At 53.1% G+C, this 27,582-nt stretch overlaps 3 pseudogenes; 1 reads left to right on the forward strand and 2 right to left on the reverse strand.

The window, feature by feature from the left end:
• Positions 1-2,820: 2,820 nt before the first annotated feature.
• On the reverse strand, positions 2,821-4,168 carry LOC122872742 (annotated as a pseudogene).
• Positions 4,169-4,328: 160 nt separating this feature from the next.
• Positions 4,329-8,742, reverse strand: LOC122872743 (annotated as a pseudogene).
• An 8,917-nt stretch (positions 8,743-17,659) lies between these two features.
• Positions 17,660-20,093, forward strand: LOC122872744 (annotated as a pseudogene).
• The last annotated feature ends 7,489 nt before the right edge of the window (positions 20,094-27,582 follow it).

Consider the following 27,582-nt stretch of genomic DNA (forward strand, 5'->3'; position numbering starts at 1 on the left):
GCTGCCTCTGGCGCCACGGCCGTCGGCGCTGCGGCCACCAGCTTCGCATAGAGCGGGTGGCGGTCTTCACCGCTGACGTCGATCTTGCTGGAATAGCGGGAACGTCACGCCATAGGTGGTGCTGCAGAAGGTTTTTAATTTCCTCTCGCTGCCCGGCTCCTGACCCCAGAATTGGTTGCACGGGAAGCCCAGCACGGTGAAACCGTCTTTCTCCCGTGCTTTCTGAATGTTCTCCAGGTGTTCGTACTGCGGCGTCAGGCCACATTTAGATGCCACGTTGACGATGAGCAAACACGTTGCCCTTGTAGCCTTCCCAGCGTGGTTTCGCCGTCAATGGTGGTCACTTCGGTATTCAGAATATCAGTCTGCAGCATTCCCTCAGGTTGTCTTACGGGCAGTGATTTAACGTCCAGCTTTTAAGAGTAGCCAGATAAATACCGGCGCGCCCAGCGTAGCGGTCACTACAACTCAATCGGCAGTTCGGCTGCGCTCAGGCGAGCCGGGCGATGATATCAGCCACCAGCAGCGTTGCACGCCCGGCAACCGCCGAGGCCGGAAGTAAAGTCCGATGGTCGGTAATACCGCACAGACGCAACATATGGGATAAATCCAGCCCGATAAAGCCAATCGCCCTCGCCAGCGCCACGCTCACCCACCATCCATCTCAGCCAATGGCAATCACCAGCGCATTGCGCCAGAAGCTAATCGGCATGCCGAGCTGGCGAGAGCGACGTTTCGCCGAGCGCAAGAATGACGTCCAGCGGCTGCCTCGAAAAAGAGGTCCACAGTGGCGACCGGGATCAACAGCGCCATCAGCCAGCCCTGCCGCCAGTCGACGCCGCCGAATCCGCCCATCATCCAGTACATTAGCTGGCGCAAATCGAACGACGTTGAAAATAGACCGCCTGTGTCATTAACGCGCTGCAGATGATCCCCAGCGCCACCCTCGCAAGCAGCAGCCGGCTGGTCGACAGATGCCGTCTGGCAAAACGCAGGCTAGAATGATGGTTATCAGCAAGGCGGCCGATAATAGCGCGCCAAATTATGCCCACGCTGAGAGCGCCCCGCCCCCCAGCATGACAGCCGCTATCAGCCCCACGCCAGCCCCATTCGACACGCCAGCAGCCCAGTTCTTCCGCCAGCGGATTTTCAAACAGCGCTCCAGAGCGATGGTGCCGCACAGCGCCAGCGCGGCCCCCACCTCGTGATCACCGCCAGCGCGCGCGGCAGGCGTATTTGCCAGACTTGAAAAGCTGGGTCATCCGGGCCCAATTCAGCTTTCCCGGCCCCAGCCACCTCGTCGCCCGGGCGCACAGGCTAACGACAGCGGCCACAATGAGCAGCAGCGCGCGCAGAAGCAGGCGACGTCGATCGGAACGGTGCTGGCGGATGGGCAAAACTCGCTATGGTATGGTTTTAGTCACGTGGAGATGTAATTGATTTTACGGTGGGTTTGGCAGGAAGAGCGCAAAGAAAAAGGCCGCAATAGCGGCCTTTTAGTTAGTTCATTACTCTGCTTTAGGCGCTGCGTTTTCGACACGGCTTTTTAACTTCTAGCTGGTCCGAAGGTCACCACGCGGCGGGCTGTAATGAAATATCTTCCCCGTCTTCGGGTTGCGACCCGGACGTTGGCTTTGTCTCGCAAATCAAATTACCCAAAACCGGAGAGTTTTACCTGCTCACCATTTTCTTCCAGAGCACGACGGATCTCTTCGGAAAACAGCCTACCAGCTCTTTACATCCCGCTTCTGCTACAAGGCTTCCCAAGCTTTATCAAACAGATATTCTTGACATTTCAGCTTTGTAAGCGCCATAGGTTCAATCCCTCAATGATGCCTCGAATCGCCTTTAATGCCTTCCCACATTATCTGGCAACGGTAGCGGCAATCTTCCTCTTCGAGTGTGTACTGGCTGGTATCCCGAAGGATAAGGCTAATAGCGAGGCTCTTGAAACCTTCTGCTACGCCCTGCCGCGGCAATACACGTCAAATAAGTTTACGCCAACCACCCGATTTACGCCAACTTTCTTACATTCGGCCAAAATATCTGCTGCAGGCACGTTTTCAGCGACGATAACCGCGTGGATATCACGGCGGTTCGCCGGGAAGCGTGATACGTCCTGCGCCTCGAGGAATGACGCGGTCTGCGACCGGGTTCCACCCAGCTCGAACACGATGGTACGGCCATTCAGGTCCAGCTTTACGCCCAGCCCGGATGAACAACTCCAATGAAACCAACGCGTTTACCGTCTAAATAAATCGCCGCGCTCTGGGCCCGGATGCAGGGCTGGATTCGCTTTTGCGCGCGGAATTCAATTTCAGATAATTTACCGGTCGGGGACGAGAATGGCTTCCAGATCGCCTCTCAGCATCGTAGAAAATCAACCGTGCTCTTTGCCAGATCCAGTGCGCTTCATAGCGGTTACCGCTGATAGCCCCGCCAGCATGAGAGATCCCTGACGGATGCCAAAATTGCCTGGAGATCCAGGTACAAAGCGCAAAACCGCTTTCGAAAATGCGCACGCGGTTTTGCTGACGATTCTGGTTATACACGATAGTGCCGAGCAGGCCGGTCCACAGGGACAGGCGCATTGCAGACATCTCGCTGGAGATCGGCTTGGCAGGATCAGCGCTTCCTCGCCCGGGTGGATCAGCTGCTGCAGTTTTCGATCAACAAAGCCGTAGGTGATCACCGGTAGCCTTTGTCGTTCAGCATGGTTTTCTACACGCTTCAGGACAGGTCGGCTTCACGGTGGTGCCCATCACCAGACCCGCCTGTACCGGCTCGTCAGGGATGCGCTTGTAGCCGGTAAACACGGGCTCACAACACTTCTTCCACCAGATCTTCTTCAATTTCATGTCGAAACGCCATGATGGCGCAACGGCTTTCCACTGTCCCGCCTTCGGTCACTTCACACAGCCCAGACGGGTCAGAATGTCGGGCAACCTGTGCATCGGCAACGTGGTGGCCAACCAGTGCGATCCAGCGGCCGCGGCGCAGGGTAATGGTGGCACGCTTAGGCAGCGTCGCTTCGTTGGTCACGTCGATAACCGGACCCGCTCCGCCGCAGATGTCGATCAGCAGGCGAGTCGCACGTTCCATCGCTTTGTACCGCAAAGCCGGGTCAACGCCGCCGCGCTCGTAGCGGTGAGAGGCATCGGTATGCAGACTGCAGGCGTGCGCGGGCCGGTGATGGAGAGCGGGCTGAAGAACGCGCATTCCAGCAGAACAACGTTTTGCGTTTCATCGTTCACGCCAGAGTGTTCACCCCCGAAGATACGCCCATTGCCAGCGCTTTGCTGTGGTCAGCAATCACCGTGGTGTCGGCGTTCAGTTTGGCTTCGCTGCCGTCCAGCAGAACTGGGTGGTTTCGCCCTCTTTTCGCCATGCGCACAACGATGCCGCCGTCGATACGATCTTTTATCGAACGCGTGCATCGGCTGGCCCAGCCCAGCAGAACGTAGTTGGTTACGTCAACAACCGCATCGATTGAGCGGATACCGCAGCGGCGCAGCTTTTCTTTTCATCCACAGCGGCGTTGGCGCCTTAACGTTAATAATTTTCACCACGCGGCCCTGTAGCGCGGGCAAGCATCCGCAGCCTCAACCCTGATTGGCAGCACGTCACTGATGGTCGCTTCAACCGGAAGCAATCTCCGGCGCGTTCAGTCTGGTCTGGTTCAGCACGGCAACGTCACGCCACGCCGATGATGATACCTAAGCAGTCGGCACGGTTTGGCGTGACGCTGATTTCAATGGTGTTGTCGTCAAGCTTCAGGTATTCACGGGATATCAGTGCCGATTGGAGCGCATCCAGCGGCAGCTCAATGGATGCCGTTGTCGGTCGTCGGAAATACCCAGCTCGGAGAAGGAGCACAGCATGCCTTCAGACGGCTCCTCGCAGCGCGCAGCTTAGCCGCTTTAATTTTGAAATCGCCCGCAGCACTGCAACCGACGGTCGCCACGGCCACCTTCAGCCCCTCGACGGCAGTTTGGCGCGCCGCAGACGATATCCAGCGCAGACGGTCACCGCTCACCGTTCTCTTTCTTCGTCACGCGCAGTTTGTCGGCGTTAGGGTGCTGGCCGCACTCGACCACTTCACCCACCACCACGTGCCGGTAAAAGCACCCGAGACAGGATCGACGCCATCAACTTCCAGACCCGCCATGGTGATCATATTAGAAAGTGCTTCGCTGTTTCGAGCGTCGTGTTCAACCCATTCGCGTAACCACAGTTCACTGAATTTCATTGTTCTGTCCAAATGCCCTTATTTAAACTGTTTGAGGAAACGCAGATCGTTTTCGAAGAATGCACGTAAGTCGGTCACGTCAGTAGCGCAGCATGGCCAGACGCTCCATGCCCATATACCGAATGCGAAGCCGGAGTATACTCTCCGGATCGATACCCACGTTGCGCAGCACGTTTGATGCACCATACCGCAGCCCAGCACTTCCAGCCATTTGCCGCTTTACCTATCATCACGTCAACTCCGCAGACCCGGTTCCAGAACGGGAAGTAGGACGGACGGAAACGAACCTGCAGATCTTCCTCGAAAGAAGTTGTTCAGGAAATCGTGCAGCGTACCCTCTTCAGGTTGGTGAAACTGATGTTTTTATCAACAACTGGACCTTCCATCTGGTGGAACATTGGGGTGTGGGTCTGATCGTAGTCGTTACGATAGACGCGACCCGGCGCGATAATACGGATTGGCGGCTCCTGATCCTTCATATGGTACGGATCTGTACGCCGGAGGTCTGAGTACGCAGCAGACGCGTAGCGGCGTCGAACCAGAAAGCAAGCCGTGGTCAGCACGCGCCGGATGATGGCCGGAAATGTTCAGGGCATCGGAAGTTACGATAATCATCTTCACTTCGGGCCAGTCGCCACGGTAAAGCCGAGCTCACCGAAGCAACTTTCAATGCGATCGATGGTACGGGTTACCGGGTGCAGACCACCGCTTTCTAATACGGCGACTCGGGCAGAGAAACGTCGAGGGTTTCGGCACGCCAGACGCGCATTCAGCACCGCGCTTTCGAGTTCAGCTTACGCGCGTTCAGCGCCTCGCCGTACCTGCTCTTTGGCTTCGGCACTCACCGCACCCGCCGCCGGGCGTTCTTCCGGCGGCAGCTCACGCAGGGGTAGTCATTTGAAGGGTTAAATGTCCTTCTTGCCCAGATATTCGACGCGGACATTGTCTAACGCGGCAACATCTGAGGCCGTTAATGGCGGCCGTTGCACTGGCAACCAGCTCTGCGAGATGTGACATGGTTTTCTCATTATGTCGGTGCAGACACCGATTTGGTGGACTTATTCTCTCGAATTTCTAGACACAAAAAAGCCTCCATCGGAGTAAGTTTATCTGGCGCTGTTTTTCGCTCTATCTTTCACGCGCCAGCCTCCTGAATTCAGGTGTAAAGTAAAAGAAGAAGCGGAAAATAGCAGCATTCATGCTTGCGTTACCTTATGTGGTAAAACCGTGAAGACCTTATTGAAAAAGCCTCGACGGGTAAAAGTCAATGTTCTGATGATGTTAATAAAAAGAGGGAGCAAAGCTCCTCTCTCTCAACTGGCTTATGCCAGTGCTGCGTTGCTTTTTCGACCAGAGCGGTGAACGCTACTATTGTCGAATACCGCGATGTCAGCCGGTGATCTTACGGTCGATTTCAACAGAGGCTTTTTCAGGCCGTTGATGAATTTGCTGTAAGAAATACCGTTCTGACGTGCTGCTGCGTTGATATTGCGCAATCCACAGTTGACGGAACTGACGCTTACGCTGACGACGGTCACGGTAAGCGTACTCGACCTTGCTTTGATAACAGCCCGGAAGGCAACGCGGTAAAACGCGTGAACGCGCACCGTAGCAGCTTCCTGTAGCTTGTTTCCAAAATTTTCTTGTGACGTGCACGCAATTACACCACGTTTTACGCGAGCCATGTGCTCTCCTGTATCTATATTCTTAGTAAAAAATTAAACGTTAACGGTTTATGCGTACGGCAGGCACGCTGATAACCAGACCCAGATCGCCTTTAGAAACAAGCGCCTTTGACGCAGGTGACGTTTACGCTTAGTAGATTTTTTTGTCAGAATATGACGCAGGTTTGCAGTGTTTACGCTTAAATCCACCACCACCGGTTTTTTGGCGCACGTAAAGCAGCACCGCGCACGCCCACTTCCTTAATTTTTGGCATCTTAATAACTTCCACTTCGCATTGTTAAATAAACGAAACATATGAACAAAACCTATGCCAAAACCCTGATGTTCCGCTACAGATTTTGCTGCTTGAAGGCCTTACTGTTTCTTCTTAGGGAGCGAGCACCATGATCATCTGGCGGCCTTCGATTCTTCTTCGTAGGGAAGAAATTCCGACTACTGCCAGTTTTCACTCAGATCGTCACGGACGCGGTTAAGCGCACTTCCATACCGATCTGCTGGTGGGCCATCTCACGACCGCGGAAACGCAGTGCGATCTTGGCCTTATCGCCATCTTCCAGAAAGCGAATCAGGCTGCGAGTTTACCCGATAATCGCCATCGTCAGTACCGTGACGGGAATTTGATTTCCTTAACTCGATAACTTTTTGCTTCTTCTTCTGTTCCTTAGAAGACTTACTCTCTTTCATAAAGGAACTTGCTGTAGTCCATGATACGACAAACTGGCGGTTCGGCGTTAGGCTGATTTCAACTAAATCTACCCAGCTTCTTCAGCTTTTTTTCGACGCTTCCTCAGACTCACACACTCCCAGTGGTTCACCTTCAAGATCTGTTAAGCGAACTTCCGGCGCGAATCTCGCTATTGATACGATTCGACGTGCCAGTTTGAACTCGTTTTCCGCCTTTAATACCTTATTCCTCCAGTTGTTGAAGACTTGCGGCTGCGAATCTCTGGTTGCAGCTTCTCAATCACTTCACTTACGTCCGTGCTCCCCTGTGTCCTTACCACGGCGGGCGTGAACGGCAACTTTGCCTGCTTTCCACCTCTTATCACCACAGACCAACATATACGGACACGACGTAAAGTGTGCTCGCGGATTTTAAAGCCAATCTTCTCACTTCTTTAAGTCTGCTTTTTACGCGAATGCCCGCATTTTGTAGTTTCTGCGTCAATTCTTTAACGTAATCCGCCTGAGAATCGGTAATGTTCATCACCACGACCTGCACTGGCGCAAGCCGTAGTTGGGAAGAAGCCCGCGAACTCTTCGGTCAGGATGCTGATGAAGCGCTCCAGAGAACCGGAGGAATTGCACGGTGAATCATTACCGTACTGACGCTCGCTGTTTTCGCCAACATAAGAGGCGCGCAAAACGCTGCGGCAGGAGAAGTCCAGCTGTATGCCAGCACCGCACCGCCATGCGCGATCGAGGCAGTCATACAGGGTAAATTCAATTTTTCGGACGTAGGATGCCTCGCCCAGCTGGTATTCGAACGGGATACCGTTCTCTTCCAGCGCTACGGCGAGATCCGCTTCTGCAAGCGATCCTATGTCTCATCGCTACCGATACGTTTTTCCGGACGCGTTGAGAGTTTGACCACGATCTTCGAAGCCAAAGGTGCTGTAGACATATCTGTAGACCATACGAATACAGGCGTTAACTTCGTCACGGACCGTGATTCAGTACAGAAGATATGCGCATCATCCCGAGTAAAGCCACGAACGCGCATCAGACCGCAGCGCACCTGATGGCTCGTTACGGTGGCAGCTACCGAACTCCGCCATACGCAGCGGCAGGTCGCGGTAGTGATTTCCTCAGACCGGGTTGAAGATCCGAACGTGACCCGGACAGTTCATTGGCTTGATGCAGTACCTCACGGTTCTCAGACGAGGTGAACATCGCATCTTTGTAGTTGTCCCAGCGGCCGGCTTTTTTTCCACAGCACACGGTCCATCATGAACGGGCCTTTCACTTCCTGGATACTGGTACTCTTTCAGCTTGAGCGAACGAAGGTTTCCAGTTCACGGAAGATAGTCCAGCCGTCGTTGTGCCAGAACACTATACCCGGCGCTTCTTCCGTGCATATGATACAGGTCGATTGCTGCCCGACTTTACGGTGGTCACGCTTCGCAGCCTCTTCAAGGCGCGCTGCAGGTACGCGCTCAGGGCTTTCTTATCTGCCCATGCAGTACCATAAATACGTGCTGCAACATCTTGTTGTTGCTGGTCGCCACGCCAGTAGGGCGCTCGCGATCTTTTCATCAGCTTGAAGTGATGACAGAAGCGCATGTTCGGCACGTGCGGTCCACGGCATTACTGTCGGACGTATTCTCGCGATGGTACAAGCCGTGCTTGTCATCATGCGAATATTTTCGCCCAAGAATAGAGACTTTATAGTTCTTCGCCGCGCTTCAACTGGTTTCACGCGCTTCGTGCCAGCTGACTCTTCTCTCTTGATGACGTCATAGTTGGTTTCGGCGAGCTCGTGCATACGTTTTTCGAGCGCGGGTCGATATCTTCCCCGGTCAGGGTATGATCGAGGTCAACGTCAGCAGTAGAAGCCGTTGTCGATAACCGCCGATCGCCATTTTGGTGTTGGCACACAGCTGTTTAATCGCAGGACCCAACAGGTGCGCGCGCGAGTGACGAATGATCTCAAGACCTCTTCTTCGCCTTTCTTCGCGGTAGATGATAGACAGCTTCGCATCGCTCTCGATCAGATCGGACGCATCAACCAGCTCACCATTTACACGGCCAGCGATGGTCGCTTTCGCGAGTCCGGGTGGCCGATATCCAGTGAAGCAAACATCCATTGGGCTAACAGCGTGGTCGTAATGGCGTTGGCCGCCATCAGAAGAGTAATTACAGGCATTTTATATCCTTATTTGCAGTGATGCCTCCACACATAAGAGCATATACAAAGAAAATAATCATTATTTAACAATAGATTGCGGAAACCATCTGACCAACAATCGTCAAATTGGCTTCGTCATCATGCCCGCCGATTTCAGACAAATGCGATTGATTTACGGCAAGCCCCCAATGGTAACACTAATGAAATAAGAATGCACCCTCTGCGACCAGTTTGAACCTTCACGCATCGGTATGAGTGGACGGAACTTCGCAACCAAGGCTCGCAATTCAAAAGTGCTGAGCTTATTCTTGAACAGGTCCATACACACCCAAGGGGGCATCACATGAATGTCCCAGCAGAACTCATGAGTATTGAATATCCTTTCCAGCTGCCGGTTTAGTGTTGATTCTTGCTGACAGATTCCATTGGCTCTGACATGAATCAAATCGTCAGCATAATCTTTTGTCCGAATATGCGCTTTTACCAGCATTTTTTGGTAGATCGAACAATAAACTGATACAAAGAGGTTATGCCAACAAAACGCTTGTACGCGAAAACACTGGGAAAATAGTAGTCGTATTAACTGCAATTCAGTGGCAATACTGTTGTTGCGCTGGGCTGCAATGATATGGAGGTAGTGGCAATACATTGCAAGCAAAAGTACAAGACATCAAACCCCTGATAAATCTTTTTGAATATCTTTTACAGCATTGATCCGATGAAAACCGGCAAGCCATCATAATCCGGTTTTTTACGGTGAGGTTTATAACCGTGAAACACGTATCAGGACCATTCACCACGCTACCAGCGTATGCACGTCAAAACGCATCATTCATTGACTTGACCGGTAGACTGTGACGCCTGGGCGATGTTTTGAACCCGCTGCTTCTACATCATCAGAGGCGGTGCTAATACCCGTAAGCGATCAGCAGCGAATACGCCAAAAGAGAGTGCTGAAAGTTAACCATTGCCGCCGCAGCAGTTTTGATTTTTTTCATCATGATTTCTCATACCTAATTAGAGCATAAAGATTCCATAGCTGAATTTTGCCTGTAGTGACAGTGTAGATCTGATCACACTTTTTGCATAGTCAGTTTATTTATCAATTCGTGTCAAACAATCTTGAATGCTCGGGAGTGGTGTAATTATGAAGAAAGTATGGAGATAGTTTCGACCAATTATTTGTAAAACACTGGTTTAATATAAATCAGTACAATTCTAAACCTAAAATGGGCCGGGAAATAATGTCGGCCCATTTAGATTACATTTTATAACCCAAAGAAATTGTGTCCTGCGGTCGGTATGATCAGGCGCTGTATCAGGCGGTGCTGAGTTCGTGTCACGTTGTACGCTACCTTAACTCCAAAGTGCGGTTCAGCTTGATGGCCATATCCAGTGCCGTCTCGGAGGTCATGCGTCGTATCATCAGGCACCTGAACACCGAAACACCTCCTGCGAACCCGGGTGTTGTCGGTCATCCAAAGTGTAAGGTACCCGACGTGCACAGCCTCAGCGGTTGAGTTTTGGTATCACCGTCGGTGGATCGGCCACATATCGTACGCCGGGACCGAATTCAAAACGCAGGCTGTGTACTGGTCCGTTCAGGAACCAGGAACTGCCACCATAACCAGCAGTAAAAGACATCACGCTGCCGCAGCCGTTGCAGCGGCGGTCGGTTAAGCAGCTTGCCTGACCGAACAGGTAATCATAATCGGTCATATTGTAACGATTACGCCTGCCTACGGCGTATTTCTTCTGACGATCGCGTCGTCATTCGCTGAGGCGAAAAAGCATGGCATTCTCACAGTGACCAGTGCGGTGGTGTTGCCATACCACGTCAAGGTGCTGTCTGCGGTCAGGGAAGAGCTTTCGCTGTGTTGCCGGATTGCGCCAGATACCCTGCGTTCAGGTTACCTTCAAAAGGTTTTTGCGCTGTGGAGGGATCGTCCATGACAGTAAAAACGGTATCATCGGCGATTGCATTCATTGACGCAAACACGCCACCCACCAGCATCATTGCAGCGGGTAATTGTCTTCAAAAGCTTGCTTTTTATTAAGGAGTTCATACAACAAAAAAAGAGACCATCACGGTCTTCGAAACTTTCTTTGAGGATCAATGACAAGCGCGTCCAGAGAAAGGTAAATAAATTATAAAAAGCCGCAAATAATATAGCAATGTTTTCTTTATTTCACTTTTTGAATAAGAACGATCCCAAAACGACTTTTATTTTATAAAAACAATCCCGTACTTTTGTCAAAGCATTCATATTTAAAATCATACTGTTATTTACGTTGCCTTCGTCGATTGGTGCCAGCTTAAAGCGAAACCCATGCAAAAAGGAGGTTATGATGGTTTCGTGCTCACACGCCTAACACTCTCCCTTCTCTCGATTCCGCTACCTTAACGCAGCACAGATTTACCCGGAAGGTAAACTACGCTGTAGCGCCCCGGTGTTTGAGCTTCCGGTGGTGGCGGTATCAACGTCGCACGCGCAATTACCCACCTTGGAGGCAAAGCGACGGCGATTTTTCTTGCCGGTGGCGCCACTGGTGAACATTCAGGCGTCTCTGCTGGCCGATGAACAGGTTGCCGTGCAGACCGTCGAGGCCAGCGACTGGACGCGTCAGAACCTGCACGTTCACGTTAGAGTCCAGCGGCGAGCAGTACTGTTTTGTCATGCCGGGGCAAAATTGAGTGATGATGAGTTTCAAGTCAGCTTGAGGAGAAGGTTCTGACAATTGAAAGGGGGCTTTGGTGGTGATCAGCGGCAGCCCGCTGCCGCGGTGTGAGCACAGAGAAACTCACAGCGTTAATTCGTGCGGCCCAGCAACGGGGCATCCGGTGCATTGTCGATAGTTCAGGCGAGGTTAAAGCCGCCCCCGGAGCCGGGCAACCTGAGCTGGTCAAACCCAATCAGAAAGAGCTCAGCGCGCTGGTGAATCGTGAACTCACCCAGCCGGATGACGTCCGTAACGCTGCGCAAGAGCTCATACGCAGCGGCAAGGCATTGCGCGTGGTGGTTTCTGGCCCTCAGGGTGCGCTGGCCGTGGATGGAACGGGCCGTGTAGATGTTGCGCCACCCATGAAAAGCCAGAGCACCGTTGGCGCAGGCGACAGTATGGTGGGGGCGATGACGCTGAAGCTGGCGCAGGTGCGTCGCTGCTGGAGATGACGCGCTACGGCGCGCAGCAGGTAGCGCTGCAACCATCAATCAGGGAACGCGGCTTTGTTCACCGCCTGACACTGAAAAAAAAATTGTTGATTATCTGTCCCGTACCAAATCCCCCTCTCTCTCTTCCGGAGAGGGTAAAACGAGCCAAGTAGTCGCCAAAACGTACTCATCGACTATGCTAAGAAAAACTTTCATGATAACAATGAGGTGAACTATGAGCAGTGGCGACATCACCCGCCACGTCATTACCGTCAACATCTGCATGGAAGCGTCACTGACCGAGCTGGAATGAACTCAACAACGCTTTTTACACGGGCAATTCTTTTCTGCTCACCCTCACGGACGACGAGGCGCAATATTCATGACGTAGGCACGCTGACATTTGGCCTGATAAGCGCCTCTTCAGCGACGAGGAAGTTCACGCCCCGGCAAGCAGTCTGGGCTGAGAGTGTGACCGACAAGGACGCGGATATTGAGGTTGATACCGGGAAGGCTGGCGAAAAAGAACAATAAGTGCGTTGTATGAATTTAAACCGCTCAGGTGTGCGTTAGTTCGTATTTTTTTAACAGCCGTTTTGCGCCATCCTTTTATGATCTGGGCAGACAACATGGGAGAGATATCATGTGGCAGGCTATCAGTCATCTTTTAAGCGAGCAATTAGGTGAAGGTGCGAAATTGAACGGCGTAATGAACTGCTCGGCGGTGCAGGTGATCCACGCCGCGTGGCATTTACGTTACGCGGGCGCGACCTTTCGTTAAATGCGATGAACGCGAACTTCTCCCATCTTCACTGCCGAAGCCGATCAGTTGAGCTGCTTGTCGCGCAGCAAAACGGTCACCGTCCCGCACGTCTGGGCCGCTGGGCAGCGACCGCGACTACAGTTTTCTGGTCATGGAATATCTCCCCGCTCGCCCACTCGATGCCCATAACGCGTTTATTCTGACAGCAGCTAGCACGATTGTAATTCAGTGGAGCGATCAACCGCAGTTTGGACTCGATTTCGACAACGATCTCTTCCACCACACCGCAGCCGAACGCCTGGCAACGCCGCTGGTCGATCTTTTCTTGCAGAGCAACGTATTGGCTGGCAGCTGGAACTGGCGGCAGAGAAAGGGCTGAATTTGGCAACATTGATGCCATTGTCGAACACGTGCAGCAGTAGTCTTGCCGCGCACCAGCCACAGGCTTCTCTGTTGCACGGGGATTTGTGGTCAGATAATCCGTGCGCTGGGTCCGAACGGCCCTTATATCTTCGGACCCTGCCTGTTACTGGGGTGACAGAGTGCGACCTCGCCATGCTGCCACTGTATCCTGAACAGCGTTGCCGCAGATTTATGACGGATATTGTAAGTCGGTCCTGCCGCCGCCGCCTGATTTCCCGACCGCCAGCCGGTGTATCAACTTTATACCCCGTTGAATCGGGCAATTCTGTTTGGCGGTCAACATATGGTGAATGCGCAGCGCGCACTGAGAGCGGGTATTGGCGGCGTAGCGGGGCGGTCATGCACCACCCGCTGTGGCTCTAGATAAAAACCGAGCAGAGAGAAAAGAAATAACCGGCCACGATGATGACTCACCGGTAAGACATAGAGCGGGAAAATCTGCAGGAAAATCGTGTGACGCGGAACAACAATGCGGGGATCTGATTTGCTCGCGGCTCATTCCGTCCGGCTCTTTCGCCTGCTCAAGAACGAGCTGGTCTCTTCCACCCCTTCGCGTAAAAACGCGTCTGGCGACTCATGCGCGCGCCTGATGCCTGCAAGGCCATCGCGATAAAATCAGCGCGTAAATCACCCAAAAGCCAACATTCGCTCGTTGATGAAAAATTCGGTGTCGGTGAGTTAAACCAGAAAGTTTAAAGAACGGGGTGTTAAAACGCATCATTTCAATCATCACATGCGCGAAATCCAGCATTACCGCATTGATACCCGGCTGCTTTTCGCTGCTGTGATCGTACATAAATTTGAGTACGGAAATCAGCGTGAAATGACAGCCGGAATAAAAATGGCCCAACCGGTAATACGTTTTAAGACAGCGATGCGTCCAGCTTGTTGATACGTCATTCGTTCCCCTTCAAAAAGACGCGTTATTTTTGCCTAAGTTTACCTGCTGCCCATCATTTTCGCCCGTTCTTTAAAAGCATTATGCTAAATTGCAGATTGTGCTTAGCACGTATCGTCTGTCGAACACCTGAGATAAGGAGACGTTGTGATGTCGACACCGCGCCAATAATACTTGCCGCCATTTTTGACATGGACGGATTACTGATTGACCTGGAACCGCTGTGGATCGGGGCTGAACTGATGTGATGGCGAGCCTCGGCGTCGATATCAGCCGCCGGAACGAACTTCCCGATACCCCGGGACTTCGCATTGATATGGTTGTAGACCTCTGGTATGCCCACCAGCCATGGGTTGGGCTGGCCCTGGTCGTGACGACGTCACCGCGCGTATTATTAACCGCGCCATTACGCTGGTTGAAGAGCAGAAGTTCTCTGCTTCCGGGCGTGCGTGATGCGATCGCCCCGTGCAAGGCGCAAGGGCTGCTGAAGGTCGGGCTGGCCTCCCGCTTCCGCCGCCGCTGCATATGCTGGAAAAAGTGCTGTCCCTGTTCGAACTGCGCGACAGTTTCGACGCGCTGGCCTCAGCCGAGAAACTGCCCCACAGCAAGCCGCACTCCCTCAGGTTCATATGGGACTGCGCCGCAAACTGGGTCTGATCCGCCCACCTGCGTGGCGCTGAAGATTCCGGTGCCACGGCATGGTGGCCTCCAAAGCCGCACGCATGCGTTCCATCGTTGTGCCTGCCGAAGAAGGCCGCCACGATCCCCGCGCCGGTTCCTCGGCGGATGTGAAACTGGCCTCGCTGGAAGACCTTACGGTTGCCCACCTGCGCGGCGAGTGACCTTCTTCTTCAGGCAGCCCTTCGCTGCCTGAAAGTAAAAAATAAAACATCGTTTCATTTAATTGCATTTCCGCTTTCACCTCCTATTCTTACCTTCAGAATGACAATAACCTTACTTGAGGCGCGCGTATGATACTGGAGTCCTTCACCTTGCAGGAAAAGTGGCCATCGTCACGGGATGCGATACCGGGCTGGGACAGGGCATGGTCGTGGCGCTCGCACAAGCCGGATGCGACAGTTGGCGTGAACCGTAAAGTTCCTGACGAAACGGTCGCGCGCATCACCGCCTTTCGGGCGTCGATTTATGGCGATTCGGGCCGATCTTCGGTCACCCCAAGAGAGCATTCAGCGCGTAGTGGATAGCGCTGTCGCGCCGAGATGGGACGCGTTGATATTCCTGGGTGAATAACGCTGGGACCATACGTCGGGAGGATGCCCCCCGCATTCAGTGAAAAGACTGGACGATGTTGTTAACCTGAATCTCAAATCGGTTTTTTCCTCTCTCAGGCGGTGGCCAAACAGTTTATCCAACAGGGCTGTGGTGGAAAATCATCAATATTGCCTCGATGCTTTCATTTCAGGGGATCCGCGTGCCTTCTTACACTGCGTCTAAAAAGCGGTGTTCTGGGGTATCACGCGCCTGCTCGCCAACGAATGGGCTACGCATGGCATCAACGTGAACGCCATTGCGCCGGGCTATATGGCGACCAATAACACGCAGCAGTTGCGCGATGATGAACAGCGCAGCCGCGCGATCCCGAGCGTATCCCGGCCGGGCGCTGGGATTGCCGGAGGATTTGCAAGGTCCGGTTGTTTTCCTTGGCTCTGCTGCATCGGATTATGTCAACGGTCACACCGCACGCAGACGGTGGTTGGCTGGCGCGCTGACGCCGCTTTGACAAAGAGTTACACCGTCACCTCTTCCGCACACTGTATGCAAAACCCCATACTGTATGAATTGACAGTTTGTTGGGTTTTATCATGACGGCGGAAGGCCACCTGCGTTTTTTTCAATTGCATGCGCAGTGTTTGCCAAAAACGTTGAACTGACTTCTGTGCTGGCACAGGGTGACTGGTGGCATATCGTCCCTTCCGCCGTATTAACCTGTTCCTGCCGGACATCGATCACCCCAAGTCGTTTCTTGGACAACGGTTGAAGTGGATCGCCAAACCCATTGCCACAGAGCTGTTTGGCCATCGTGGGTTTACCCACAGCCTGCTGGCCGTGTTTGCCCTGCTTACCCTGTTCTCATTTAAAAGTGCCTGAAAGCTGGATAGTGCCGGCTGGATGCCATACAGGGAATGGTGCTCGGCTATTTAAGGCTTATTAGCTTTGCCGATATGCTGACGTGCCTGCCGGTGTCCCTTCCTCTCTGCTCCGCCGGTGGCGTTTCCGTTCTTCCCATTCTCGCCCCGCAAAAAGGCAATCAGCTGGAGCGCGTTTTGTGCATGGCACTCTTTCGCGTACGCCGTCTGGATGCCGCAGACGTGTGTCACCGAAAATGGTGCAGTTCGCTGGTCATCGCAGATGATCAATTGTTGCGGAATTTCAGTTCAATCGTTTCATTTTCATCACCAGATTGAACAGTAAACAAACAAAATAATCCCGTTTGTCATAAACCATTCCATTTGGATATAAGCGCTGCATCACACTTTCTAACCTTGCGCCATCAGATCGTGTAAAACCGACCGTATAATAAATCAGGAGAACGGGGGATGAATTTTCCACTCATCGCGAACATTATTGTGTTCGTTGTGGCTGGGTTATTGCTTCAGCCGCGCAGGCGCGCCACAAACAGCGGAGCTCCGCGAAAAAAAGTGCTGGTCGGTCTGGTCATGGTGTGGCCTTTGGTCTGGCATTACACGCCGTTTACGGCTCCGATAGCCCGGTACTGAAAGATTCCATTCAATGGTTCAACATTGTCGGTAACGGCTAACGTGCAGCTGCTGCAGATGATTGTGATGCCGCTGGTGTTCGTGTTCATTCTGAGCGCCGTTGCGCGTCCTCGCATAACGCGACCAGCTGGGGGAAAATCAGCTTCCCGGACTATCGGTACGGGCTGCCGTTCACCACGCTGATTGCCGCGCTGGTGGGCGTGTTGGCGACCAACCTGTTTGGCCTGACCGCTGAAGGTCTGGTTCCAGTACGGCTGGAAACCGCGCGTCTGACGGCGATTCAAACCAACTATGTTGGCAAAGTGGTCGACCCGGACGGTTCCGCAGATGGTGCTCTCCTTATTCCTAAAACCCCGTTTGGATCGACCTGACCGGCGCAAGCCCAACCTCCATCATCAGCGTGGTGACTTTCGCCGCGTTCCTCGGTGTGGCTGCGCTTGAAGCTGCTGGAAAGACGATGCGCCGTGGTGAACGCGTGCTGACCGCTATCGATACCCCGCAGAGCTGGGTACGAAGCTGGTCCGTCTGGTCATGCAGCTGACGCCTACGGCGTGCTGGCACTGATGACCAAAGCGGTTGTGGGATCAAACCTGCAGGACATCATCAAGCTGGGCAGCTTTTGTCGTCGCCTCACCTGGTCTGGGCATCATGTTTGTGGTGCACGGTATCCTGCTGGGCGTGAACGGCGTCAGCCCGCTGAAATACTTTCCGTAAAGTGTGGCCAGTGCTGACCTTCGCGTTTACTTTCAGCCGTTCCAGTGCAGCGTTCATCCCGCTGAACGTGGGAAGCGCAAACGCGTCGCCCGGGCGTTCCTGGAGTCCATCGCCAGCTTCTCTGCTTCCTTTGGTGCCACCATTGACAGAACGGCTGTGCGGGTCTGTACCCCGCAATGCTGGCCGTAATGGTCGCGCCGACTGTGGGTATCAACCCGCTGATCCGGTGTGGATTGCCACCCCGGTGGGCATTAGACCATCAGCCCGCAGGCGTTGCGGGTGTCGGTGGTGGTGCAACCTTCGCCGCGCTGATTGTGCTGCCTGCGCTGGGTCTGCCTGTGACGCTGGTTGCGCTGCTGATCCTCGCTGAGCCGCTGATCGACATGGGACGTACCGCGCTGAACGCGGAGTGGCTTCCAGGACCGCCGGTACGCTAACCAGCCAGTGGCTGAAGCAGACCGACACAAAGCGATTCTGAAAGTGAAGTGAAGACGACGCCGAACTGGCGCACCGTTAATCACTGTTGAATAAAAACCGCCTGATGGCGGTTTTTTTGGCGGCTGTTATTCTTCAACCTCTTCATCCCGCGGATCTGCATCGCCCACCGTTGCGCTGACTCCGGCACCGTAAACGTGGGAGAGCGGCGGAAATGTTCACCGATCAGCACAAAGGCTTTCACGTATTTACCCCGTAACTGCCAGACGTCGCGAAAACCATCCACTTTCAGGGCATGGTCAGGGGCGCGGGCTCAACGCGGGTAAGCATATAGCTAATAACCCGGCGGTTTTGTTGACGAAGAGGTTTCATAAGCGACGGGTTCACTAAAGCAAATTCTTGAAGCAGGAAAATTCTATGATAGCCGATCCTGCTACCTTCCGTCGCGCGCCCGAGTGGGTGAGAGGGCTCTTTCGTTAATGACGGCATGTGAAAATCCCTTAGTTGGCGAGCCATCTCACGACATTGTTCTATCCCCAATAGGGTTTTTAGCAATGGATAAAGGAGAAACGTGCAATGTCGAACAAAGATAAAACACATCAATCACCGATTCATGGCACTGAAGAATCGCAACCGGGTATGGACTCTCTTCGCCCTGCTGACGGCTTCTCACCGCCCCCTCACCGGGCCCTTCCGCGCCCGGGCGAGCAGCCTACCGCACCTGGAAGCATGAAATCGCCGGATACGGGGAACGAGAAGCTGGAATCGCTTGAGCCACACCGTAAAGGTAGCGAAGGTTTTGCGCCTCACGACCAATCAGGGCGTGCGTATTGCTGACGATCAGAACTCCCTTCGCGCAGGCACGCGTGGGGCCGACCCCGCTGGAAGATTTCATCCTGCGGGAAAGATTACCCATTTTGACCACGAGCGCATACCCTGAACGCATCGTTCACGCGCAAGGCGCGGCTCGGCTGCGGCACGGATACTTCCAGCCTTAAAGCCTGAAAGACATTACCAAAGCGGATTTCCTCTCCGAGCCGGATAAAATTATTCCCCGGTGTTTGTGCGCTTCTTCTACCGTGCAGGGTGGTGCAGGCTCGGCCGACATTGCATGCGATATCCGCGGCTTTTTGCCACCAAATTTTATACCGAAGAAGGTATTTTCGATCTGGTCGGCAACAATACCCCGGTGTTTTTCATTCAGGATGCACATAAATTTCCTGACTTTGTCCATGCGGTAAAAACCGAGCCTCGTTTGGGCCAGCGTACCGCAGGACAAAGTGCGTACGACACCTTCTTGGGACTACGTCTCGCTACAGCCAGAAACATTGCACAACGTGATGTGGGTAATGTCAGACCGCGGCATTCCGCGCAGCTATCGCACCATGGAAGGGGTTGGCATCCACACCTTCCGCCTGATTAACGCGGAAGGCAAAGCCACTTTTGTGCGCTTCCACTGGAAACTTGTTGCGGGTAAAGCGTCGCTGGTGTGGGATGAAGCGCAGAAGCTGACTGGCCGCGATCCCGATTTTCACCGCCGCGAGCTGTAAATCCATTGAGGCCGGAGACTTCCCGGAATACGAACTGGGGTTAGAGTTGATTCCGGAAGAGGACGAGTTCAAATTTGATTTCGACCTGCTTGATCCGACAAAACTCATTCCTGAGGAACTGGTGCCGGTTCAGCTGGTAGGAAAATGGTGCTCAACCGTAATCCGGATAATTTCTTTGCCGAGAATGAACAGGCGGCTGCCTTCCACCATCCGGGCCATATTGTCCCCGGTCTGATTTCACCAACGACCCGCTGTTACAGGGTCGTTCGTTCTCCCACACCGACACGCAGATTAGCTGTCGTCTCGGCGGGACCGAACTTCCACGAAACCTCTCATTAACCGCCCTACCGCCGCGTATCACTAATTTCCAGCAAGCGACGGGATGTATCGCCGATATCGACACCAACCCGGCGAACTACGAACCGAACTCGATCAACGATAACTGGCCGCGTGAAACACCACCGGGTCCGAAACGTGGCGGGTTTGAGTCGCATCAGGAAACGCGTCGAGGGGGGACCAAAATTCGCGAGCGCAGCCCATCCTTCGGTGAGTATTACAGCCCATCCTCGCCTGTTCTGGAACAGCCAGACCCCAAATTGAGCAGCAGCATATCATCGGCGGCTTCAGCTTGAGCTGAGCAAGGTGGTGCGTGCACTGGCATCCGCGTGAGCGCGTGGTCGATCAGCTGGCGCTGAATCGATATCCAGCTGGCGCAGAGCGTCGCCGATAACCTCGGTATTACCCTGACCGATGAGCAACGTAACGCAGCCCACCGAAAGACGTTGAACGGGCTGGAAAGCGAGATCCATCTTTGAGCCTGTACGCCGTACTCCGGCGGATCGATTGGCGCCGCGTGGTCGCCATCCTGCTGAACGATAAAACCCGCGCCAGCGACGTGCTGGGGATTATGCAGGCGCTGAAAACCCAGGTGGCGCATGCGAAACTGCTTTATTCCCGCGGGCGAAGTGACTGCCGATGATGGCTCTGCAGCGTTGCCGGTGGCGGCGACCTTGCCGGGCGCCTTCACTGACCGTCGATGCGGTGATTGTGCCGGTGGAGATATTGACAGTTCGCTGGACCAACGGTGACGCCGTGGCCATCTGCTGGAAGCTCATAAGCATTCCCAAACCGATCGCCCCCGCAGGCGTGATGCGCGACAGTTTGCTGCAAGCTGAGCGTAGCCGATCAGGGTGGAGGACGGCATTGCCGAGGGCGATGCTGCTGACGATGCCTTCATGACGAAGTTGCTTGATTTACTCGTCGCGCACCGCGTCCGGTCGCGTAGCAGTAAGATCGATCGCATTCCGGCAGTAAACACCGGGCCACCCCTTCAGCCTCGTACACCTCTCTCCTGAAAAGGAGAGAGGAGAAATGGAGACCTGTGCTGGCATTACAAACTGCACCGCCCAGTCCCCGCCCCTTGGGGAGAGAGCAGGTGAGAGGGGATTTCACAAAATCTCTGAACGTCCCCAGACGGCGCACTCGCGCTTCGGTAATCGCATACTTCAGCGACGCCGATCGTCAGCACATCCAGCTCCACCAGACGCGGCCAACAGTAGGCACCCTTCCGCACGGTATTATCGACAAACGCCGGGTGCGCCGTCACCTTCTACGGACTTTTCACCGCGAGCGGCGGAATTCATCCAGCACCTTCTTCAGAACAGCGCTTCGTCGATCCGCCGCTGCAAATGCAACCGCCGAATCCATCTGCGGGATTTTCACAGCGCAGTCCGGCACCCCTGGCACCTCACGAGATCCACGCGGATCGCGGACGCTTTGATGCTGTGCAAACTCTGCGACAACCGGGAAAATCGCCGTGATCGCGTGCACGTGGTGATGGCTATCGATGTGCGTCGGCCTCCTTGCCAAACACATCAACAGAAAGCGGTTAAACTGGGCAATCCGCCCTTTACGGCAACCCGGAGCGGCAGAGCGTCCGTGCGCGCGCATTTCCCCAAATCCATTTCCCTAACTGTCCGTCACCATCACGCGTCAGGCCCGGCATCATCGCAGGAAAGTGGCATACACCAGCGTCAGAACAAAAATGCATGCACACACCAGCTCGGGAACGTCCTGACTTAGCGAGAGCCGCATGTTCAAACCGCCCTCGCCGTTAATCAACGCCGGCTGGAACTCACTCACACCCTGACGCGACAGGTTTGAATGATGCCGCAGTTCTGTTCTTCTTATTGCGCTTTCAAAATCATCGCGGCGCGCTTACGATCAGCAGATTTTCCATCGCACATCCTCTTAACGGTGAGTGAACTTCGTTTCTCAACCGTTGCAGCAAAGTTCGCAGCCATTTTCATGCGCCGTGGATCATCTCACTCGCCAGCTGCCCGCATCACGGTCGAGGCAATGCGCGGACTGAGGTTCAGGCCAGAAGCAACATCATTTGAAGTTCACCGCTCAACGCCGCATTGCTTGCTGCCACCTCAAAGCCTTTCTTTAATGGTGTGGATCAGGCCCATTTACTTTGTCGTCAAAGTGGGTAATGCGCGGGTGCGGTTTCGCGCCATCGCGCCCCAGAAGGGCAGGTCATCTCAACAGGCCCAGTCAGCCGGGGATATTATCAACGCGGCCATGATGCGCACGTTGACGTAGTGCTCAGCTTATGCTTTGTCGTTGTAAATGGCGTTAATCACTTCGCAGGCCGCATCGAATAGTATGCCCCGCCGCGCTGCTCGTAGCTCTTTCGGTTTAAATGATTAAGATTTGGATCTTATACAAATCAAACAGCTGCTTCTCAACTTTTGTACCAACACCAGGCACGCGCGCCGCCTTTTATAGTACTCTTTTGCCCATTTCGATAGCCAGCATCTCTTTCTGCTTGAAATAGTAGAGCAGGTACGGAGCATGGCAGCAGGTTCAGGAGCGGATCAGCCGCTTCACTGAATGGCAGATCGAAAATGTTCTTCACGGATGCGGCGGTCCAGTCGACCCGAAGCAACACCGTCGAGCAGTTCGGCAGCGCGACGTGCCGTTAACGCATCACGTCTTTGATAAACACCATGTGGTTCAGACCGAACAGATCGATGGAGAGCTCGTCGTTGTCGGTCAGCGCCAGCACGTCGCGAATAAACATTTTCATGCCACCGAGGATATTACAGACGCCGATAAAGCGTTTGAAAGCGGTGTGGCGATAGACTGCCTCAGTCACCATTCCGCCGGGTTGGTGAAGTTAATCACCCACGCATTCGGGCAAATTCCTTCCACCGTCTTTGATGATGTCTTGAAAATCACCTGAATGGTACGCAGACCTTTAACCGAACAGACCGCCCGCCCCGTTGGTTTCTGTCCCAGATAGCCGTGGCTCAGCGCGAATACGCTCATCCAGCTCGCGTGCTTTCAACCGCCCGACGCGCAGCTGGGTGGTGATGAAATCAGCATCTTTCAGCGCCAGACGGCGATCCAGCGTTTTTATGTACGGTCAATGGCACACCGGCTTTCTCAACCATACGTTTACACAGGTCGAAAATAATATTCAGCTTTTTCTCGACCTTCTTCGGCCATCCACCAGCCATAATTCGCTGACCGGTAATTCATGATAACGTTTCAGGAAACCTTCCAGTAATTCCGAGTATAGCTTGCTGCCGCCACCAATGGTTACGACTTTAATTTCTGTTGCATAATATCTCCTTAGCGTATCAGGTTAACCGCCTGCAAGGTATAGCGTTCTCTTCCCGCTATTTGGGCAAGCAATTACGTCAATATTCGTGGCGAATAAAAATCGCCGGGTATTAATTAATTACCGTCAGATTTTTGCGGTAACTGTTTGGTGTGAACGAAGTAAACTATTAAACGTTTTAATAAACAGGTTGGGGCCACTATTGTAACCTGACTCATAAGCAATATCGGTGACAGAAGTAATTGGTAATTTTGCCAGCTGTTTCTTGGCAAAGCAACGCGGATTTCATTAATGATTTGCACAGGCGTTTTACGATAATAACGCTGCGTCGCGCGGTTAAATACTCACGGACTTCGCCCTGACAACGAAACCATATTTTCCAGCGCGTTGTCGCTGAATTGCCTTTGTCGTGGCGCGAGCTCAACTGGTGCTGCGAAGCCACTGTGGATATCATCAATGACACCTGCATTGTTCTTCGCGATGATGGCGAAGGCGGTTCATCACATAAAACGTCACGGTTTCATAAACTCGTCGAACTCATTGTCGCGGAAGTTGAGTGGAGGCTTAATAACCGTTTCGATCCGTGTCATGAACTCGTTTTTGACGCTGATAGACCTGTGACGCCACGAAGCAGAACGGTACCAGCGGCAGATAATGTTTCTCAAAAGAAGCGTCGGCTGACGCCCACATTCAGAATGCGTGTGGCACCAAACTCGTAAAGCTCTGATGATAGGACCCCATCGGCAGGAAGACAAAATCTCCGCGCTCCAGCAATACGCGCTTATCGTTAATCTCCCGGTAGTAGCGGCCGGTCAGAACAATCGTGAACTCGCGTAGTAGTCATGGCAGTGCAGACCACTGGCGCTCTCCGTCTTGTTGTAAATAACCACGTGAAAATTCTTGCCATTAAACAGCTGCTGTTCAGATGCGGTTTTAATTTCCATCTTGCTGACCTCCTGCTGCCTGACCTGACTTACCGCATCTTCTCGTGAAGGCTCGATTAACCCGCCACACCAGCCTCGCGCGCGCGCCGCATGGGAGGTCATCAGATGATCCCGGCATGTGGGTTGCCAGCACCGCCAAAGCTCACCTTCATTTTTCCTTCGCCCGCCGCCTTCGACTGAGCTTCTGTCTGCACCAGATGCGCTTCATTCAGTGCAAGACGGGACTGTCCATGTCATAGTTTTTGCTGCGGCGAAATCACCCCTGCTTAGCCTGCTTCATAGCAAGCGGCATACGCCGTGCTGCGTGCCTGTCCAGAGTTGATGATAAGCCCCATCACCACTTCTTCCAGATCGTTCTCACGGTTTCGTCTAAGACAATACTATCCAAATCTAACATCGTTAAGCTCGCTTTAGCTGATAGCGGGTTGTCCTTCGCCGTGCAATTTAGAATTTCAGTGCGAGAGGCGATATCCTCTTCGCTCTCTCTTTTCTTCATCGATAACGTTGCCGTTGCTTTGTTCGCTATTGCCACGAATGGCATGTAAAGCAGGGTTGCAATCCCGAGGTTGAATATCGCCAGCAGGAAGGCCGCGAGGCTACTGTTGGTAAAAGAAGAACGCGCGCCCAGACCGGCTGGCTGGCATGTCCACGGTGCAATGTTGGTCACCGGCGGGATAATGCCCAGTAGTACGCGGTCTGGGTGATTGCCGCCAGCAGCGGTTGCGTGCACCGTAGATGAATGGAATGAACATCACCGGATTCATGATGATTGGCAGACCAAAACAGAATCGGCCTGTTAATCTGGAAGATGCTCTGACGGCAGCGCCAGCTGGGCAACCTGACGATGATCGGCACGACGAGACACAAAAGACCGCGATGATCAGACCTACCGTCGCCCCGGTACCCCCTATGAAGATATTATAGGAGTCAAGTATCGTCGGCCTCGTCATTACGGAAGGCTGGTTTACTGGCGGCCAGCGCCGCATCAACGGAGCCGTACTGCATTGCCAGCGCGCAACGTTTTCTCTGTGCGTCCCACAAGTTGGCGATACCGCTGGCGTTCAGCGTGCCGCTAAAGCCAGTGAAATCATGCACGCCGAAGAACCACAGCAGGGAGGTAAAGATGACATACGCCCAACCCACCACTCCACCCATTGACGCCAGCGCGGCGTAGAGATAGAGTTCATAATGATCTGGTGGAAGTTTGTGCCCTAGTGAGAGAAAGTTCGTTCCAGCGATAATCCCATAATGGAGAGAATAATGAAGCCCTCGAATCAGCGCGGGAAAATGAACGAGATACCGATGCCGGTAATACATCCGGCAGACGGGATAAAATCGGTAGAAGTTATGGCGAATAATGAACGTGAACATTTCCGCAAACGATCAGACCGATAACAACACCCGAGCCAATATTTGCACCACTCCAGCCAGTTAATGCCGACAGCATAAGCCTTCTCCGCCGGATGCTGTATGGGGTCACTGTCATAAATGCTGCGACAGAGAGTAAACCTGGTGGCCAGAGTGATCCACCTCCTGCATGTGGGCCTTCAGCCAGCGCCATCCTGATAGTGTTAAAGGCGCCATCAGCGACATAATACCCAACGTGCCGTTGTAGACGTTATTGCCGATGGTTTTAAGACCATTAAGGGGTTTCCAATAGTGGGAAGCGCTCCAACCGAATTCCTAATGAATAAAAAGAAGGAACCTTTCACCAAAGCTCCGAAAAACGTTGTTAATTAAAAAACGAATATTGTCTTCTGCGCCAGCGTCAACGGTGCATTAACTTATCAAAGCCAGTTTTGATGGCATTAACGTGAGGCTGCTTTCCTATTTTAACAGCAAAAGGAAGGAGTACTTTTTCAAGTGAAGCGATGACTTTACTCATAGGAAAATATCTTCTTTAAATGCCGTAACGCATGCTGGTCATGGCGTATTGTGTGTGAAATAATCCCTTGACGGGAAAATAAATATATTAACTAGCAGCTTTTTAATGGCTGCAACAGCAGCTTTTAATACACCTAAACCATCAATCTTACTGTACAGCCCCGAGTCGATGACTTCGACTGTTTGAAGAGGCAGCAAACGCTGAATTTCTGGCAACATATAAGCGATTGACGGCCCCAGTAAATAATAAACATCTGCCGCTCAACTGCCCTTTTCGCTCCGCCAGCGTCTCTGGAAACGCGCTTGATCACCACAGGAACTTGATACTTTTCGGTCTGCGCACGCATCTTTGGAAAACCAGAAGTGGAGGTTGGGAGGTGCCCGCAGAACAGAACAGATAGATATGCTTCTTTTCCATGGGTCGTCTTCCTCTTAGTGTGCCCCCCGCCGTCAGTAAGCGGTTATCACTGACTTGGTATATCCCGGCCAGACGGGTAGGTTACTTGCATTGTTGCTTGTCGCTGAAACGAGCATACGCAATGGTACTACAGAGGATACCCTTGATAGGGTCAAATTCGTCTCCTTTTTCATTGACCTCGCTTGTTGACTCCTCTTCACATTTCGGGCAAATAATTCGCAAAGAAATAAAGATTATTGAGCAGAGCATAAAACCGGCCACCACTGTGCTGGCGAAGTTAACATCCTTTAGGCAAGCGCGCGGTTACTACGCCTTAGGGGCCTGTGGATCGGTGTCGATGCCTACTGCATCTGATAGCCACACAGTGCGCTTTCTTCCTCTCCTTTCCTTCCAATCACATGACCGGCATCATCCAGCGTGACAAAAGCAGGTCTCCCGCCTTACCACCACGTTGACCCGTGATGGTGGTCTGACAGGTTCCCTTTAGTACGAATCATGGTGACTTTAGAAGAAGGCTTACCCTGCAATTGCAGCAACCTGCGAACGCGTCATCCCTTTTTTGGACGTCTCCTACAACTGGCTGGTAACCGATTCCTTGGTGCGATCGTAAGCCGTGTATACCCCGCCAGCATAATCAGTACTGCCGCTGCGCTTAAAATTCCTAAGCTATGTTCTTGTTCATATTCCGTCCCGTTTAATATCAGCGTGTTAGCCCAAGCACGATAAAAAATACTATTGTTCAACTTTTGCGAGTTACGCCACGCGAATTTCGGAAAATTCTAATAAAACAACGATAGGCTGCTAAAGCGCCGCAATTTAGTGCACTCGAAACTGCAGTGATCCTTGTCGTTTTACGCCCAAAGGGTTAGTTTTAACAGATAACATTTTTCTGTCTCGCCCGGCATAGGGAGGGTATAATGGCTCTGCAACAAGAGATTATCCAGCGCTGGGCGTGCCAGAAACCCGTGGTAGACAGTAAATGAAGAGATCCGCCGGGCCGTTGATTTTTTGAAGTCCTACTAAAACTAACGCTTCTCTCTGAAGTCTCGGTGCTGGGCATCAGCGGCGGCCGACTCTACGCTGATCGTGGCAACCAGCAGGATGGCCATTTTCAGAGCTGCGTGAAGAAACGGGTGATACTGCAAGCCGCAAGCTTATCGCCGTGCGCCTACTCTTTATGGCGTGCAGGCCGACGCAGAACAAGATCAGCAACGATGTGCGATTGCCTTCATTCAGCCTGGACCGTGTTCTG

This window comes from Siniperca chuatsi, unplaced genomic scaffold, assembly GCF_020085105.1.
Source record: "Siniperca chuatsi isolate FFG_IHB_CAS unplaced genomic scaffold, ASM2008510v1 Contig00102, whole genome shotgun sequence".
Taxonomy (NCBI): Eukaryota; Metazoa; Chordata; class Actinopteri; order Centrarchiformes; family Sinipercidae; genus Siniperca; species Siniperca chuatsi.